This window comes from Cryptomeria japonica, chromosome 11 (assembly GCF_030272615.1).
Source record: "Cryptomeria japonica chromosome 11, Sugi_1.0, whole genome shotgun sequence".
In the NCBI taxonomy this organism is placed as follows: Eukaryota; Viridiplantae; Streptophyta; class Pinopsida; order Cupressales; family Cupressaceae; genus Cryptomeria; species Cryptomeria japonica.
In genome coordinates, this window is record NC_081415.1 from 172,289,219 (window position 1) to 172,309,786 (window position 20,568).

The window sequence follows — 20,568 nt, forward strand, 5'->3', positions numbered from 1 at the left end:
CAGCAGGGTGCAAGGAGGATCAGGCCAGGGTGCTGAAAAATGCAGTTTTTGGTGTCGTAAATAGGTTTCGGGGTCTCCATTCAGGTTCAACATTGCGCAGCCATCATGAAGACCCAAATGCAGTCGAAATTGCAAGTGTCACAATTTTAGTATGCTACAACTTAATTTGAATACCTAGTTATTAGTTTCTAAGCAGCCCAATGGTTATTATTTATAACCATGAGTTGTTTTATGTTTATAATAGCCAAACAAGATGAAAAAAAATCTCATAATTATTGGTGTAGGTTTTTATTTTCCTAGTTGGGTATTTATTTTTCCTTAGACTTGGGCTTTTCCTATACTTCTTATTAAATTTTTTTAGGTTGATAAATTGAGTTTTGAAAGGAAGTTAAGGTAGCAGAAAAACTTAGTACTCTAACCTTGAGAAAATGGTTATGGAGGGACACACATTTCTTTGTTGAATAAGGGGAAGTCTTTCTTGTAGTAAAAGGTAGCTCATTCTAATTATAAATTCTAAGAGAGCTCCATTATCTCAAGGGACAAAAAATTTCATTCTTCAAAAGCTCTATGACTAGTGGTAGAGGAGCCTCATGAAGTACACCTTGAAGTGAATTTATTTTGGGATATCCTAATGAGAAGACTCTCTTCTACTTCAAAAATTTTAAAACTATTTTTCTTTAGGAGACATAGTTTTTGATAAAGATAAATGGGTTTTACATGGACCCGAAACCAAAAGTTTTACAAAAGTCGACCATCAGCCAAACAGACATAAACCAATAGGAAAATAGCGGAGCACCCCAGGACAATCACGAAAGAAAAATAGACATAGACAACAAAACAAAACAAAATAAAAGCACTCAATTAAGAGAGTTCACTAGCTGCTTGTTCTTCAGGATGCAAATCTTATTGATTTCCTCCAGCTCCTCCATAATGAATCTTGAGGTGCCCTTATGGCTACTCCTACTTCTGGTCCTGGAACTAGGACCTATGGTTTTGTTTTCTCCAATAGCCATGTCTTCACCTCCAAGATCTTTATCAGGTTCACTATGGATGGATATGTATTTCGTAACCATGACATTGATCTTTTTGAGCCCCTCTATACTATTATTCATGGCTTCCTTTCTTATGTCAACTAGGTTCTTGAGGTTTTTCTTTATCTCCGCCATAGATTGTTCCATCTTTTCAATTCTTTGTTCATGGTTGCATTTCATCACCTCGACATCTTGGGAGAGCTTCTGGATCATAATCACAAGCTTCTCAAATTTGCTAGGCTCAGGTGAGGCTGTGAAGATATCAATAATCTCCTTTAACCCCACTTTGAGGGTATGAATTTCTCTCTCCACCTACCTCTAACAGCTCTCCTGGCTTCTTGTCTCTTCCATCACCAAGTTCATCAGAGTACTATTCATCTATTTTAGGAGACAGAGTTAAGATCTATGCCTCATGCACTTTTGAACAAAAAATTAAAGATATGTCTCATGCACATGTATATGATTTAAAAGAGTTTTCAATATTCACCAGAACCAAAAGAGTATTCATTGAACATATACTTGCAAAACTTACAAAAATAATATATCAAATGTAGAAGAAATGGAAAGATTGAGTTGAGTCTCATATTGTTCATACCAATAAAATAGTATTGTTAGTTGAATATTAGTCATAAAAATTGGGATAATTTTCTCATAGAATGTATATTGTTCATTTTTTCTCATAAATAATAATTGACACTAAATCTCCTATGTGTGTGAACCTTAAGGTCTCAATCATTACTTTAACTTTTACCAAAAGCATGAATTGTGCTTTTGGATCTTGATAGTACCAAGAAGCTCTAATATAATGACAATCAACCCATAAATAAAATATTCTTATAAATCTACACAAAGCCTCTCGAAATTTTTTTTAAAAAATATTTTCTAGACAACTAATACTAAACTAACTAAAGACTATAGTAACACTATGGGATAGTGAAAAGTAGAAACTACTTTAGCAACTAGCCTATCTTATGTTCACTTGTGAAAGGAAAATGGATAGAAGGAGCATACATTTAGAAAAAAAGATAGAGTTAGAGTGACAAACAAAGAGGGTGATAAAAGTACTATGAAAGAAGGGCGACTGGTAAAATTTGTTTATGACACATGACTATATAAAACTAAATATTTTTGGAGGGGAAGATAAAAAGAGTCAAAACCAAAAATAAAGGATCAATAATGGCACCATGTGAAGATCCAAATGAACCAATTTAAGATTGTAAATTCAGATTATATATCTAATAAAGTGAATTATGTAAGTTAATTGTGAATATATAGATATTTAGTCACATTAGAAAATCATAATTTTGTACTTGACCATATCAAAATGAGGCTTAGAAAAAATTTCTTAGTCTTTAACAATAAATAGTTTTCTAGTTGTATGTTCATTTTATTAACATATCAAAATACATTACAATATATTTTTCCTCAAACCTTCCAATATCTAATTAACAAATTTACTCTAAAATGGATTTTTTTTTTTATATTTCAAATATTAATTTGTAAACTTTATTTCACATGTTATAAAATTTGTTATTTTATTTTAAATTTTCAAAATATTTTCAAGAATTTTAGCAATGCTTGATAAGAAAGCATTATATCCTAATATGATATTCATTGATGTAAATTTTTAATTAAACATGAGAAATCATAATATGAATGAAATTTTTTAACTTCTATCTAATATACCATACCACATATGAATAGAAACCATGTACTATAAACTAGAGAACTTGTTTATATATAAGATTAGGTACACAGATGCCAACTACATATACTCCTGATCTCTACACTTTCAAAGTTACAGAATAGGAATATCCATAACCTTAATATAACATATTTATAGAAAATATATATCTTTATAGTTCATGTATCATGATGATCCTTCAAGTAGAAGGGAGAGATCTTCTAGAGTTGGTTGTCTTGCTTGTTCCATTTCCACAACATAACTTTAGTGCCCTCTTCAATGCCTCCATGCTTCCTATCACCTTGGAATGAATCCAAGTTAAGGCCAATGTAATTTTCCATCCATTTAGTAGATCATAATTGACCCCAACTAAGATTGATGAAATTATTAAATATAATAGAATAGGCATACAAGATGCATTACAAAAATGACGTTGAAATTTGTTGATTGAGTATAAACAGGTTCCCATCAAGTTTTGTGTATCTTTGAATATTACTCATTAAAATTATTAATATAGCCCAATACACTCTCATACCATGTTAGAAATTAGGACTTTAGGATACTAATCAATATAAACAAGATACAAAATTAATAAATTAAGAATCATACAAACAACACATTAAACAAGATATACATGGGAAAAACTCTTTTGGGTAAAAGACCACATAAAGCATCATTTTATCAAAACACTTACAAAATATAGTCTATATCAAAATAGACTTGAACCTATGGACACTTATCCTTAGTTCCACATGACCAGTAATACCTCTTGTGCATAATCATACAACTTACGATTGATCTCCAAATTACCATGCCTTTCAAACAAGAGAGAACCTCCTTAGACATAAGAGAAATGATGGCTTTACTAGTTTGAATAGTTTCAATAACCCCAATTCATAAATAATTAATAATATATTAGTTATTTGGTTATAATTATTTCAAATGGGATATTCTTAATAAAACATATAATATATAAGATTTTATAACCTTACATTATAACAATATATAAATGTTATGAGGGTACGACCCCTAATAACATTATGTTCTAATAATAACTAACTATATATTGCAAGATAATAAAATCAAGAACTCAAAGAAATACAGAACAAAATAATTAAATTTATAACTTAGTGTTTACATGGGGAAACCATTTTAGGAAAAAAACATTGCACCAAGGAGAGAGGCCAATATCTATATTATCTGCATGATAGAAATTATATACAATCCTTCCTTTCTCCTCTATCTTTAATCCTTAAATATTCTACATGTGGAGTTTTTTCACACCTTCCAATTACACCCACATACTACTTTTGGCCTACTTATATAGGACTTTAAATTTTTAAATGTTTAAACCAAGTTGATTATCAAATTATAACACTCCATTTTGGTAAATCCAACAATTTAGTGCAAATGATAATGTAGGATTCAATAATTTTATTCATGTACTTGATTTTGACACCTCGGTGTTATTAGTTTCTAACCAACCTAATGGTTATTATCTATAACTATGAGTTTTTATTATGTTTAATAATAGCCAAACAAGATTTTAAAAAACCTCATAATTATTGGTGTAGGTTTTTATTTTCCTAGTGGGGTATTTATTTTCCCTTAGACATAGATTTTTCTTACGATTTTCATTAAATTTTCTTAGGTTAATACATTGAGTTTTGAAAGGAAGTTAAGGTAGAAAAACAATTTAGTACTCTAACCTTGAGAGAAGGGTTATGGAGTTGAATAGGGAGAAGCCTTTTTTGTAGTCATAGGTAGCTCATTCTCCTTATAACATCTAAAAGAGATCCCATTATCCCAAGGGAAAAAAGATTCATTCTTCTAAAAGTCTATGACTAGTGGTAAAAGAACCTCATGAACTACATCTCGAGGTAAAAAAAAATTGGGATCTCCTAGTGAGGAGAAGCTCTTCTACTTCAATATTTTTTAAATCTCTTCAGGATACATATTTAAGATATGTTTCATTCCTTTTTGTTAAAAAAAGAGACATCTCTCATGCACATGCATATGATTTAAAAGTGAATCGAGAAAAAGACTTACCAGATGAATGTGCACTTCTGTGAAAGGATAAACTTTTTCAATCATCACCAATATCAAACAATATTTACTGAAAGCATGCTTGCAAAACCAAAAATAGTAATACATCAAATGTAGAAGAAATGGGAAGATTGAGTTGAATCTCATATTGTGCATACCAACAAAATACAATTGTTACCTAATTATTAGTCATAAAAATTGGGGGATAGTTCTCATAGAGACTATATTGTTCCTTTTTCTCATAGATAAGAATGGACACTAAATCTCCTATATGTGTGAAACTTAAAGTCTAATGTAGGAGCATCTCTAGTCTATGAGCAATCTTGCATCAGCCAAAAATATTTCCTTTCAGTTTAGTTCTTGTTCAGTTTAGTGTGCAGTTTTTTGTGTTCTTACCAGTAGCTATCAATAGTTGCTTTCTTTTCATTGCAGATCCTATTTTTGGTTTCTAGGCTAGTTCATATGCTTAATTCCATATTTTCAATCCTTTTGGATTATTTTCCGGCTAGTTATCGCTTCTGGATGACTGTTTCTGGGTTCCGGGATAGTTCTTATGCTTACCGGTTAACTTTCCTTCATTACCGAAGAAGCTCTTAGCATGTGGATATTTTTGGGGTCTTGTCTGATGTTCTTGGGTATGTGGTTGACCTTCCTGCTTATCTGATCTTCTTGATTGTTATTTTTTGGAAGGGTTTCTTTCATTCTTAGGGCCGACCTAGTTGCATGTTTCATTTTCTTGCATTGGTAAATGAAATATTTTGAGGCCAACCCAGATATGTTCCAAAGGGTATATATATGGCACTATGTAATCATTTGTAGAAAAAAGGAAGTAGAAACTATAATAAGGATTGAGATTGGTGATTAGTGATCCGGTTGATTCTGAGAGTCTTGGTTGGATTGTATCTGGCTTATAGCCTGCATGTAACTGATTAACTACCAGATGTTCTATGATGATTGTATGAACATAACCAGTTGGTTTATGGGGGTTCTAAGATAATAATATGATCTATTTTTGTAATCTTTCTATCTTTTCTTGTTTCTTTCATTGTGTTACTCTTGTTGCATAAGCCAGTTAATTTTCTTTTGAGGGTTTCACCAGTTATGGCTGCATCAATGTCTCAATTATTACTTATCACTTTTAGCAAAACAATGAATTGTTCTTGTGGATCTTGCTAGTACCAAGAAGTTCTAATATAATGAAAATCCACCCATAAATATTTTTTTCTTAAAAATATACACAAAACCACTACAGAAGGTCAGTTTTTTTCTAGTTTCTAGATAATTATTACTAAACCAACTAAGACTATAGTAACTCTATGGGATAGTAAAATGCAGAAACTACTTTGGCAACTAGCCTACCTTATGTTAACTTGTGAAAGAATAGGGATAGAAGGACACATTTACGAAAAAAATATAGGGTTAGAGTAATGAACAAAGAGGGTGAGAAAACTAGTGTGAAATAAGTGTGACTAATTAAATTTGTTTATAACACATAAATATGCATATCTAGCTCTCCTATATGAATAAGAATTTATGGCCAGGGGAATATAAATGCTTACAAATAATCCACTTCAATTTGAAATTTATGATGTTGAGATGACAATAGTTAGAAGAAACCTTTTGAAGAAAAAAAAGAAAAAGGGGAGGGTAGAACTATTTATGACCTCAATGATCCTAAAGAGAAACCACCAACATTGTTGGATATAATAACAAATGACTCATGAAAAAAAGAAGTCTTATTCACCAAATGGGTTAGAATATTGTGAGGTGATTTTAAAGGGGAGGCACATGTGAGTTTTAAGTTCGGAAAAAAATAAGGTTCTAAGAGTAAATACTACAAACTAAATATTTTTGGAGGGAAATATAAAAAGAATAAAAAACATACAAATATAGGATCAATAATGATACCATGTTATCAAGATCCAAATGAACCAATTTAAGATTGTGAATTTAGATTAAATACATCTAATAAAGTTAATTATGCAAGTCCATTGTGAATACATAGATATTTAGTGATGTGAGAAAATCATAATACTATCCTTGACCATATGAAAATGAGTCTTGAAAGAATTTCTTATTCTTTTATAATAAATAGTTTGCTAATTGTATGTTCATTTTATTAACATAACAAAATATATTAAACAATAATTTTTTTCAAAAAACTTCTAATATAAAATGATAATTAATAACTTCACTCTAAAAAGGATTTAAGTTTTGTATTTCAAAAATTAATTTGTAAAGTTTATTTCACATGTTATAAAATTCGTTATTTTATTTAAAACTTTTCTAGGAATTTGAAGGAATGGTTCATAAGGAAGCCTTCTATCCTAATATGATATTCATTAATGCAAAGATTTTAATTGATAATGAGAAATCATAATATGAATGAAAATGTTTACTTTCTATCTAATAATATAGCATACCACATATGAATAGAAACCATGTACTAAAAAACTAGAGAACTTCTTTATATATAAGATCAGAAACACAGATGACAACCATATATACTCCACATCTCCATACTAACAAAGTTACAGAATAAGAATATCCATAACCTTAAGATAACATACTTGTAGCAAATATATATCTCTATAGTTCATATATCATAATAATCCTTCTAGTAGGAGGGAGAGATAATCCAAAGTTGGTTTTCCTGTTTGTTCCACTTCCACAACACAACTTTAGTACCCTCTTTGATGCCTCCATGGTTCCTATCACCTTGGAATGCATCCAAGTTGAGGCCAATATCATTTGCCTTCCTTATGGTCCTGTACCCATATCCCATGTCCTCACTCTCACTTCACAGAACACTCCCATCATAGGAGCCATCCTCATACTTGGTCAACAATACCTACCATGAAACAATTCAATACTTTATCATCAAAATCCATATACAGTCGCTAGGCCAAAGTCAAAAACATCCTGAAATAAAGAACCTCTACAATGAAACAATTATAATCTACTCGAAAAGAATCAATTGAAAACAACTTCCTGGCATGCAATAGGGGCATGACGAAGGGCCTACCCAGTAACCTTGTTCACAAGACAAAATGATGGATGACCCATTGTGTCACTCACACGGTTGCTCCATGTCTCATATTTTACCCATTGTTGTATATATATACAAAATACATATGCATCAAAAGTGACCAGAGAAAGCAACTATCATTAAAACAACTAGACTTTACTTCTAACTGCATATCAACTTATAGAAAGAAAATTCAATAGAAAATACTAGTATAGGAGATTCTATGAGATTTTGTAAAGATCAAGGGCACAATGAAAATCACACAAAAGAGAGACAATAGCTTGACAAGAACAAACTATATTCTCATCAATATACAAAAGTGATCAACTCGACTAACCAATACAATGAACGTGGGCCTACATATATAGGCAAGGCTAAATGGCTATGTGAGAACACAATCATGACATGTGTCTCCATGAGAAACAAGGGTAGGTAATAAAAATTAGGGGTAGGTAGGAGAAATAATATAATATTCCACAAGAGGTGGAACACCCATTGAATGTGGAATGTAACAGCAAGATAAGACCACAAAAGGTGGAATTTCTCCTACAAGAATCATCACTACGTGCACACTTTTCTTAGTTTCTCATATCCAAACTATGATGAGATGCATTATCCTAAGTCAACTTAAGTAAAGTGTAATTTTATCCTATAAAAATAAATAATTACACTAACACCCCCTTAAGTGCAACTTAGGGGAATGAAGACCCAAGTCAACAATGCAAGATGGGTGATGGATACTAGGCCATGATAGTTACCCATGTACAATAAAAAAATGTAGGCAAAACCTATGCAATGCAATCTCTCAGAAAGAGAGAAAGGGATAAAACAGAGTGGGAAAAAATTACCCCCAAAAGAGAGATAAATTTACAAAGAGACTCTCAAAGAAGAAGGACAAAACCTCAAAGAGGAAAAATTTCCCCCCATAAGAGAGGAATGAGAGGTTAGGTGACTCCCCCTAATGAAACATCTAGCACCCCAAGAGAGCTTGCAACTACTGGAACTTACTCTTAGTGAAGGGTTTGGTGAATATGTCTGCAACCTACTCCGTTGTAGGACAATACTACAAATCAATGACCTGGTCCTGAATCAACTCTCAAATGTAGTGCATATGAATCTCCATGTCTTTGGTTCGCTGATGCTAAACCAAGTTCTTCAAGATTGTAATAGGACTCTGATTGTCACAATGCAGAATTGTCAGTCATGGAGTGAAGAACCCAAACTCTGTGAGAATATGCTGAAGCCAAATAGTCGTAGTTTCGGCATTAACATCCCCTCGATAGTCAGCCTTAGTTAAAGAGAGAGAAATAGCATGCTTCTTCTTTCTCTACCAACAAATGGGGCCCAAACCAAGGTGGAAGCTGTAACCAGAAGTATACTTATGATCATCAATATTTCTAGCCCAATAAAAGTCTATGTATCTGACCAACCACAGTCCTGTGACTATTGCATGGTGAGTCCCATAATTATGTGTACCCTAGATGTAGTGTAGGATGCATTTGGTGGCTTTCCAATGAAGCTCATGTGGTTCTTCATTAAGTGGGAAACCATGCCAACCGCAAATAAAATTTCAGGGTGTGTGTGAGTCAAGTAGATGAGACTAACCACAAGTTGATGATAGAATGTGGCATCAACTAGTGGAGAAGAGAACTTAGCCTCAATATTGACTCTTGAAAGAAAGGGAGTCAATGCAGGCTTACAGTCAGTCATATGAAACCATGCAAGTAGATCAAGAGAATACTTGGGCTGTGAAAGTGTAATCCTAGAATATGACTGTGAAATCTCTATCCCGAGAAAGTAGTGCAAAACACACAAGCCAGTCATAGAAAATTTGTCACGAAAAGAAGATTTGACACTACTAAAGATGGATGAGGTGTTCCCTGCAATGATCAAATCATCAACATAGGGCACAAGTATCAAGTGTGAGTCATCCTGTCCCAAAATTTTGACATTTAGATTGGAATGACACCTGGTGAACCCTGCTGATAAAAGGAAGGAATCCATCTTGGCATACCAAGCCCTAGGGGCTTTCTTAAGGCCATAGAGAGATTTCCCCAAGCAAAAAACCAATGAAGAATCTTGGATGAAACCCTATGGATGCTCTATATATATGTCCTCATCAAGATCCTCATGTACAAAAGCACTCTTAACATCCATCTGATGTACAACCCAACCATGAGCTGCAACAATAGAAGATGTCAAGTGAATGGATTTCATCTTAGCGACAAACGCAAAGGTCTCAGTGTAGTCAACACTTGGAACCTAAGAGAAACCTTTCAAAACAAGTTGAGCCTTATACTTATCCACACTACTATCCATTACAAACTTGGTCTGATAGATCAAATTACATCAAACCATCTTTCTCCTCTTAGGGAGAGGGACTAACTCCCAAGTGTTGTTCCTCATCAAGGAACTATACTCTTCCTCCATAGCTTGGTCCCACTCGGGAAACCCTAATGCTTCCTAAAATGTCTGTGGATTGGAAGTGATAGCAATGTATGCATGTAGAAGGTCCTGATACTATGACCAATTTCTCCATGTATCTGAAGGATCCCCAACAAGAGAACGTGTTGACTCAAGTGTCTGTTGACCCCAACAAGGTCTAGGTGGAGGTGGAGGACAAGGCTCCTCAACTACCAGTGGACCCTAAAGAGGTGTAACATTGTGAATCATAATTGAAGGAGTTAGCATCTAAATCACTCTCATCAGTATCCACAATGGAGGAAGGTAGAGGAGGAAGTGAGGCTAAGCTAGGAGAGCTTTCCTCAAAATGAACACTCCTCTCAATAAACCTCTCATGTGTCTCTAGATCCATCAATTGATATGCCTTAAAACCCTGAAGATATCCAACAAAAATACAAGGCCTACTTTGAGGTTCCAATGCCTTGTGTTTCTGTAGAGGAATGCGAGCCCATGCTAGACACCCAAAGACTCTGAAATCTCTCACAATTAGTTTCCTACCAGCCCAAGCCTCAAAAGGAGTAATACTCATCAAATCTTTATGAGGAACCTAATTTTGGATGTGAGTAGCACAACTGATAGCCTCTACCCAAACGGTGGGATCAAGAGAATGTGCATGTATAATACAGCTAGCCATTTCCTTGAGAGTTCTATTCTTACATTTTGCAACTCCATTTTGCTGTGGAGTGTAGGCAACAAAATGTTGAAGATCAATCCCCTCAAATGTACAAAGATCCTCAAGTCTTTTGTTCACATATTCCCTTCCATTATCTATGTGAATGATCTTGACCACTTTCCCTAATTGCTTCAACACGTGAGCCTTGAAGTCTAGAAATTTGTCAAACACTTCACTCTTATGAATAAGAAAATAGACCCAAGTGAAGCAGGAGTGGTCATCAATGAGGGTGAGGATATAGTGGGCCCTACTAAATGAAGGTGATGGAAATAGACCTACTACATTGTTGTGTATGAGTTGAAGATCTTCAAAATATCTCCAAGCTTTCCCCTTATCAAACTTCTCCTCGGGATGCTTTCCCATGGAACATCCTTAATATACACCCTCTAAATAACTGATTCGAGGTAGACTTGTGACCATGTCTTTACTACTAAGATACTGAAGATAACGGTAGTTGAGATGACCAAACCACTCATGCCATAGCTTACTTTTAGAATTTGAATGAGTAAGCAAGGCCCTAGAAGGAGAACTTGGCACAAAGTGGGATAATGAATAAATCCTTGAGTTGTCATTGACTTGTCCCACTGCTACCAAGGCATCATTATCAAGTTATTTTGCCATAACTGAATCAGGCATAAACTTAACCTTTTTCCCATTCTCATAGTGAGTGATTTGGTAGATAGAGAGAAGATTGGTAGACAAGTTAGGAACACAAAGAACATTCTCAAATATTCCATCATCCATGGAAACAAAACCTTTCCCTTCTATCTCAACTTGTGTATCATCAACTATGTAAATGTGAGGTACCTTTGATGGCTCCAATGAATAAAACTTGTCCTTTGTACAACCCATGTGATAAGAGGCACCTAAGTCAAGTATCCACTACTATGAAGAACCTACTGTAGCTACAAATGCTTGCCCTTTTCCCTTAGACTGTGAGGAACTAGAAGGAGATGATTACTTCTTGTTGTAGATGAATGGAAAATTGATGTTTTTCTTCTTAAGGAGATTTGCCAACTCATCAACTTGCTTGGTGTGGCATCGATGCTCATCATGGCCATTGTTTTTGCAATAAGCACAAGTTGGGTTTTCCTTCTTAGGTGGATTCCGCTTCTTGGAAGAGGATGAAAAATTGCCTTGTGATGGAGAGGATGGTTGTCCTTTTTCCTATTGTGGCTTTGACTTAGTTTGCTTCTTCTTCTTATTGGAATCTTTTCCTTGATTCCCTTGACTCCCTTGATTAGCCACCAAAGCCTTTAACTTTTAAGACTTGAGAATCCCCATGTTCAACAACTTAGATTGTTCCAACATCAACATTTATGTGAAAGCATCAAATGAAGGCATAGTGTAGGAACTCCCCACTATCAAACAATGAGTTTGGAAGCTAGAAATAAATGTTGCATATTCAGGTGAACGCTTGTCCAACAAGTTGAATATCAATTGAGCATCTTTTTTGTCAATTCCACAATCCTTAAGCTTTTCTCTTAGGTCATTTTATTTGGTGACATAATCTTGGATTCTATCAAAACTCTTGGGATCCAAGTTGGTGAGCTCATTATCAATCTTGTAGCCTCTTATTTCATCAAATTGACCATACAATTTCTAAAATACATCCCAAGCCTCTTTGATTGTAGAATACTTCTCAATGTGAAAAAAGAGGTCATTTGATACATACTTACGCAAAGTTCCAAGAGCCATGTAATTTTTAGTGCTTCATTCTAATTGAGCATTAGGATCATCTTTAGCATATGCTAGTGCTTCTATTGTTCCATCTATGAATTGTGTGAGTCCTTTTTCCATTAGTCTGCTCCATGCTTTTATTTTCCAAGATGCATAGTTATGTGGAGTTAAAGCTGGAGATTTATGAGGACCCATAGAAATAAAAATGAAAGAGCACAAGGAAAGAGAGGCATAACCACACAAGACACCCCCCCAAATTCACTCAATCAAAGAACCTTCCCAAAAATGATGATTTGGTACTTTATACTTAGTGCATGTACAATGGGCCACTTGCAAAAAATGGTGAAGTGGACTTCTGATTTCAACTTTACAACTGCCTCAAAGTGGCCAAAGGAGACTCAAACTTAAAATACAAGAGATCTAAACTAAAATCCAAGCCATTTACAAGTACCAAGTAAGCCACAAAGGATGAATTTCTGAAAGTATAATATTCACTCAAAATGCCTACAAACTGATGACAAATTATGAAAGTAGATGAAAAAATATGCACTTTCAAAAAAAACGTCACCTGAAAAAGAGGTCATATCAACCCAAACGAAGCCTTTCAAGTTGCAAACTTGAGGATTGGATAGGTAGAGCTGAGAGAATCTGAAAATTATGAAAAACCTATTCACCAAAATCAAAAAATAACCACACCATTGTAGAGAGCATAAAAAATTAGCCCAAATCAAAACACATTGCACCCAAAAAGGAGGAAAATTGAGCAAGTTATGGGCCTCCAAAGTTGACCCAAAAAATCAAACTGCCCAACGAAGAGGGGTCTAAATGTTTCAAAAAGGTGTTGCCGCAAGCTGATGTCAACAATTCATTGTTTTAAATTTTATGGTCATATGACCGTCAAAATGGTTGTCGCACCCTTCTCCTTGGTTGTACGAATAGACGACGTGTCAATTGACTGTGTGAGAGCATACTGTATGGTGGAGATGATGTGTCATAGAGTGTCATGCCCATGAGCTAGTGGCCACTTAGCATAGGGAAGATGTGGGTCCTATCATAGGGAGTAAGGTTCAGTGGGGTTGGTCACACAGAGTGACGAGCATTGCTAGTAGCTATCGCCGGTAGCGATGGTTAGGGTTGGTAGTGAAGTTGTCGGGGCTGGTAGTGAAGTCGTTGGTGGCCAGGTTCGACAACATTGCAGTGACGATAGGAGGTCGTGACAGGGCCAGTAGTCGAGAACACAATGGTTGAAGCTGCACGACAGTCATTGGGTTGCAAGAACGTTGGAGCTGCTATGGATAGTGGTACACCGTACTACTCGAATTGGGTTAAAAAATTCTCCAACACCCAAAATTGGACTGGACTTTCGCTAAAATAGGTCAACTTTATACTTGATCTTTTATGGAAATGTCCTCTTCGATGCAACGATGAGGTCAAAAATGCTCTAGGATGCCTCCAAAATATGCAGTACCTCAGATCCGAAATTAGAAGCCTTCCAAGATGTCTCCCAAAACAAATCAATGAAGCCCCAATGGCTTTGATACCATATGAGATTTTGCTAAGATCCAGGGCACAATGAAAAGCACAAAAAGAGAGACAATAGTTTGAAAAGAACAAATGGTACTATCATCAATATGAAAAAGTGATCAACTTGATTAACCAATACAATGAATATGTGCCTACATATATAGGCAAGGCCAAATGGATATGTGAGCACACAATAATGACATGTGGCTCAATGAGAAACAAGGGTAGGTAAGACAAAGTAGGGGTAGGTAGGATAAATAATATAATATTCCACAAGAGGTGGATCACTCTCTGAATGTGGAATGTAACAACAAGATAAGACCACCAAAGGTGGAATTTCTCCTACAAGCATCATCCCTATGTGCACAGTTCCCTAAGTGTCGCATATCCAAACTATGATGAGATGCATTATCCTAAGCCAACTTAAGAAAAGTGTAATTATATCCTATAAGAGTAAATAATTACACCAACAAATTCATATATACCTAAGTTGGGTCACTTAGATTATAGTAAACAAGCATTGCCCATCCATCCCTGATACCTAGAGCATAATCAAGATTGGCCTTAGAGAAGACCTTCACAATCTACCCCTGTGGAAAGTTGTGGCGCCTTTGTTGCTCACTGTAATTGTACTTAGATTGAAATCAACACTTTTTCTCCCTATCACTACATCTTTGGCTCTCATACTATTACTAGTATGTCATTCTTGCTTATAGCTTAGGAAATAAGATGCAGAAAGAAATCAAAAATGAAAATGAGTGTGTGTGTTGTCTTTGTGGTTTGAGGTTTGATGGTGTTTATATAGGGTAAGAAAAGGAATATTAGTTCATAAAGATGTGTGAGTGGAAGGGAATGGAATAAAAATTTTCTTTCAACTTTACATTAGAATTAGTTATTTAAAGTGATAATAGAGAAAAAGATAGAATTCATTAGAATTAATTAGTTGTCGTCCAAAAACAGGTGGCATATATAGAATATAATGATTACACCATATGCATTATATTATTTATGAGAAATGTAAAAGAATACATAACACATTTGAGCTATTTAATAATGGTACATGAAAGTAATGTACTTTCATAGAATGCAATGATTGTTGAACATGAAAGAAATATATTTGTTGAAATTTGTTTTGAACAAAATAGATCTATTGAGAAAACTTAGGAATCTTTAAGCTACCCTCCTAAAGTAAGTGATGTAGTCTCATGGAAGAAAGTTTTCATAACTTTGAAGAAAATATAATCAACTTATGTAAATTCAATTTGACAACCTCTATGTGTACTTTTAATGTTTGCATGAACCATTTTGTGCATATACTATAATAATTGTAGTTAATTATTGGATTACATTTCTTTGAATAGTTTAATGAAACAATTTTCTTATGTTAAACACGCTTTTACATTTCTAAAACATGCCCATTAAGGCAATTGTGGCTACCATGTATAATAAAAATCTAGTTTTAATTATTCTATGATGGATGTTAATTCTCTATTCCAAATTTGTAGTTTTTTCATGCCTTAGGAGGATGTTAACAAAGGTTATAGAGATTGACTATAAATGCATGAAAACCTCTTCAAAAGCATAATTTTTTGCATGTGTTGTAATCAATGGAGTCTATGGGGCCTAACATTAGTTTAAAAATGTATTCTCATGCATAAAACAATGTACTAAATGAGACTTTCTAATAAAATGTCTCAAATAAATATAATCCCATAGAATTCAATATAACATGACATGCACAAAAAAGGTTTGTCAAAAAAGATCAAAAATTTTAATTAAAGACACATGCGTGCACATTTCACAAGCATGTCCATGAAGACACTTGTAACCATAATATCTAATTAAAATCTACTTTTGATTATGGTATGATGGATGTCCATGGCTAATTCTAAAGCTTTATCTTTATCATAACCTAGAATAATGCTAACAAAGTTTGTGGAGATTTACATTACATCAAAATCTCCTTGAAAACATGATTTTCTATATATGCTATAGTGATTTTAATTTATCGGGCAATTTTTTTTTCTAAATATAATCTAATGACCAATGATCCGATGTCCATTAAGGACGCCTTCTTCAATTTTAATAGTGGCTTATTTTCATCTGAACATGGTGTTATGAACCAGAAGGCTCTTGAGAAATGTTTATTGTTAATCCCTAAGAAATTTTCTTGTCAGGAGGCCAATGCTCTGGGAAAAAAGATCTCACTTGAGGATATTAAATCTGCTATCAGTTCACTGGCCAATGGTAAGTCCCCCAGGGATGGATGGCTTACCTATCAAATTTTATAAGCTGCACTTGGATTGAATATGCTTGGAACTGCTTTCTCTGTATGAAGATGTGTTTGAGAAGAGATCACTTGGAGAAAACATCAATAGAGGTGTCATTAAACTTCTACCTAAGGGTGGGGATAAGACTTTGGTTAAAAACTGGAGGCCTATTACCTTACCAAATATCTGTTACAAGATTGTTGTAAAAGTATTAGCAAGGAGAGTTGTTGGGCTATTAAACAACTTCATTTCTGTCACTCAGATTGGGTTCATTAAAGGTAGATATATACTGGAAAATTTGATTACTGGTTGGGAGGCCATGCATTGGGCCAAAGCCGACAAGTAGAATGTTGCAATGATTCTTTTGGACTTTTAGAAAGCATATGAAAGAATAGAGTGGACCTTCATTAGAGGGATGTTGCCAAATTTTAGACTTCCTTCATATTTCTGCAGATGGATTGATATTCTCTTTAAGGACTCTTGCACAATCATTGATGTTAATGGTGAATTCTCAGAACCTATTCCCCTTAAGAGGTCTATCAAGAAAGGTTGTCCCGTTGCCCTGGCCTTATTTGTCACTGTTGTTGATATACAATAAGTAATAGCATACATGAGGAGTTCAAACTATTTGATAAATTTGTTTTTGACCTTTTTTACATTGTGGTTGCAAGTTCCCTGGGAAAATTTATACAATAAGTAATAGCATACACGAGGAGTTCAAACTATTTGATAAATACCTAAAAAGAGACACAATAATGCTATCAATTTATCCTTTATAGCATTGGTGATGAAAATAGGGCAGACAACTAAGAGACGGGGGGTGAATCAGTTGTAACCAAATTTTATAGCAAATTACTTTAACCTCAGGTCTTATAATCAACAGTGAAAGCATAAATCAACAACACAACATGAAAATACATAACACCAATTTTTTTAATGTGGAAAACTCGGTCAAGGGAAAAATCATGGTGGGAACCTACCCACAATATGATGATACCCTATTAGAAGTATATGAAATATTACAATGGGGAATGCACATGCATTCAATAACACTTCCTAGAGCTCACATCTCATAAAGAAAAAAAAGGGAAACAACCCAAGGAAAACTCGCTTCCTTACAAACATATTTGGATCACTTCCAGAAAATCATGAACTGAGAAATAACATCCTCAATGCCTGGTTATAGCTCTGGTTAAGCACATATAACTTCTCTAACACTTCTCCACACTTCTGCTCTACTTCCAAATTATTAAAACATTATTTACACACCACACACATCCTAGATACCATAATTACATAGATATTACATTTATTTATACATGACTTCAACTTGTGATCAATATCATCAAGATCGACTCAACATATATCTACTAATTACAAAAATGTAGCCATACATGCTACAATATCACATGCGGACCAAAAAAGTGTCAGCTAAGACATAGAATGGACCTAAATCACCACCTCAAATATGAAACACCTCCAAGAATTATGCATTGAACATCCACAACATGGAACAATCACCATGTAGACCAAGAACATGAAGAACACCACTGGACCAAGAAAAATCATCAATAACACACTCACTGATCAATGCAGACCACCAACATGAATAGAAAATGATCTAGAAACATCCACAAGCATCATGAATTACCACAACAACATCCGGAACAACTCAAATTACTAGAATCATTGTTACACCGAACTTCATGAAAAATAATCGAACTGACTGTCAACCTAGAAAAATCACATGCGGAGCTCCAAATCACAAACCACTTGAGTTAAGGACACACACCATTATCCCAAATATATTTCTAGATCTGCAAACTAAGATATTACAATGTGGAGCAATACAAATCAATATACAAAACACTGCCAATATTGAACAACAGAAAAAATGGCCACAATATAGATACTCATAACCCATTTAAATCTTCATACAGACCTTTGACACTTGTAGTGAATTAAATAGAGATATCATTCTACAAACCCTTTAATCCAAAGATATTGATCATCAATATACAACATAAACCAACTAACTAAACTCCACTGCATCACTACATTAGACATAGAAAATATGTTGACATCAATGACAACTCATTTATCAGATATCATTAGATCACATATTTGCATCATACCAACAACAATATCCAACAATCTCCCCCTTTGGAATTGATGGCAACATATGATTTGAAAAACAATCAATGTCAAAGAAATCAACAACTCTCTTAGATGGCTTTCTTCCACTATATAAATATTCTCTCCCCCTGAAATCATTATAAAATTTTTCACATGAATCTCTTACCCTTTGACATCAATGACAAATACATATTTACAAACATAGAATCTCATAAATCTAAACATTTGACTACTCCCCCTAAGTAGCAGCCACCTCATCAATTCAGATCACAAAATATGACTGTGAAATGCACCAAACTTATGCATACCACCTTAGTTTTGATCAAGAGAGGAAATCACCCCAAGCTCCTCATATTAATAGCTATATGGTTAGTCTTTGAATGCAGCATGAGATTTTTAAAAATATTAATAGCGTTTGAATTATCACAATAAATTCCAATAGGCTCATCATACACTACTATGATATCTTTCATTATCTGCTTCATCCACACAACCTGAGTACAATTTCAATAGCCACAATATATTCTTTCTTTGTAGGAGATAAAGAAATGGATTATGCTTTTTACTCAACCATGAAACCAATCTCTTACCTAAGAAAAATGCACCACCATTAGTACTCTTTCGATCATCAACATCTCCTACCTAATTAGCATTAGTAAAGGCACTCAAAGTAAAATAATTATCTTTAGGATACAATAAACCAAAATCAATAGCTCCTTTTAGATATCTAAAGACTCTTTTAACAACAACAACATTTGTTTCCTTAGGATTAGAATTAAATCTATCAACAAGACAAACATCATTCATGATATCCAGTCTAGTTTTAGTCAAATATAACAATCCACCAATCATCGATATGTACTTGGTCTAATTTATTTTAGGGGAATCATCTTCCTTAGTCAACTTATATCTAGTCACCATAGGGGTACCAAATGGCTTTGGATCATCTAATCCAAACTTCTTCAAAAATTCCTCCACACACTTTGATTAAGATATGAAGATACCTTTATTTAGATTGAGTAATTTTTAATCCCAAAAAGAATTTCATCTCACCAATCATAGACATCTCAAATTCATTATGCATTTCATCAACAAACTTGTGGCATAGAATATTATTCCCTCCAAAAATAATGGCATCAACAAAAACTTCAACAATCAAAATGTTAACATTATTAATCTTGAAATATAAATTACTATCAACAATATTCTCTATTGAACCCAAGCTTCAGCAAATACTTATCCAATCTGGCATACCAAGCTATGGGGGCTTGCTTCAATCCATACAATTCTTTCTTCAATTGACAAACCATATCTTTTTCATTAGTCAACTGAAATCCATCAAGTTTTTCAATGTATAGTTCATCTTTCAACTCACCATTTCGAAATGTTGACTTGATATCCATCTAATATACATTGAAATACCTATGAGCAACATAAGCAAGAAATAATCTTACAACTTCAATTCTTGCCACAAGAGCAAAAGTGTCCTCAAAATCAATTCCTTTAATCTGTGAATATCCTTTACAAAAAAGTCTTCTTTATTCCTAACAAATTCACCTTCCTCATTCAATTTATTTCATAAAACCCATTTAGTTCCAATTGCATTTATGTCTTTCGGTCTAGGTACCAAAATCCATCAATTATTATTTTTAGTGTAATTCAATTCTTTTGCCATCACTTTTATACAATGCTCAACTTTACATGCTTCACTCATATCCATAGGTTTAATCTTAGAAATTAAACAAAACTCAAATTGATCTTCTGCAATTCTTCTGCTAGTCTAAACGCCTTTATTTTTATCTCCTATAATCCAATTTTCTGAATAATTCAATCTTATATATCTAGGAGTCTTAGGATTTTCTTGAATTTCATACTCTTGTGTTCTTTCTTCTGCACTTGCACTATTACCTTCTCCTTGTGTTATTGGATTCACCAGAGTAATTTGAACTTGGTTTAGTATCTGAACCTACTTTCCTTTATCAAAACTATCATTTTGATCATCGGAATCATATCCAGAGCATCTGGGATGATAC

General features: G+C 34.0%; 1 pseudogene; it reads right to left on the reverse strand.

Moving 5' to 3' along the window:
• Positions 1-7,378: 7,378 nt before the first annotated feature.
• Positions 7,379-19,938, reverse strand: LOC131036982 (ricin B-like lectin EULS3; annotated as a pseudogene).
• Between the last annotated feature and the right edge of the window lie 630 nt (positions 19,939-20,568).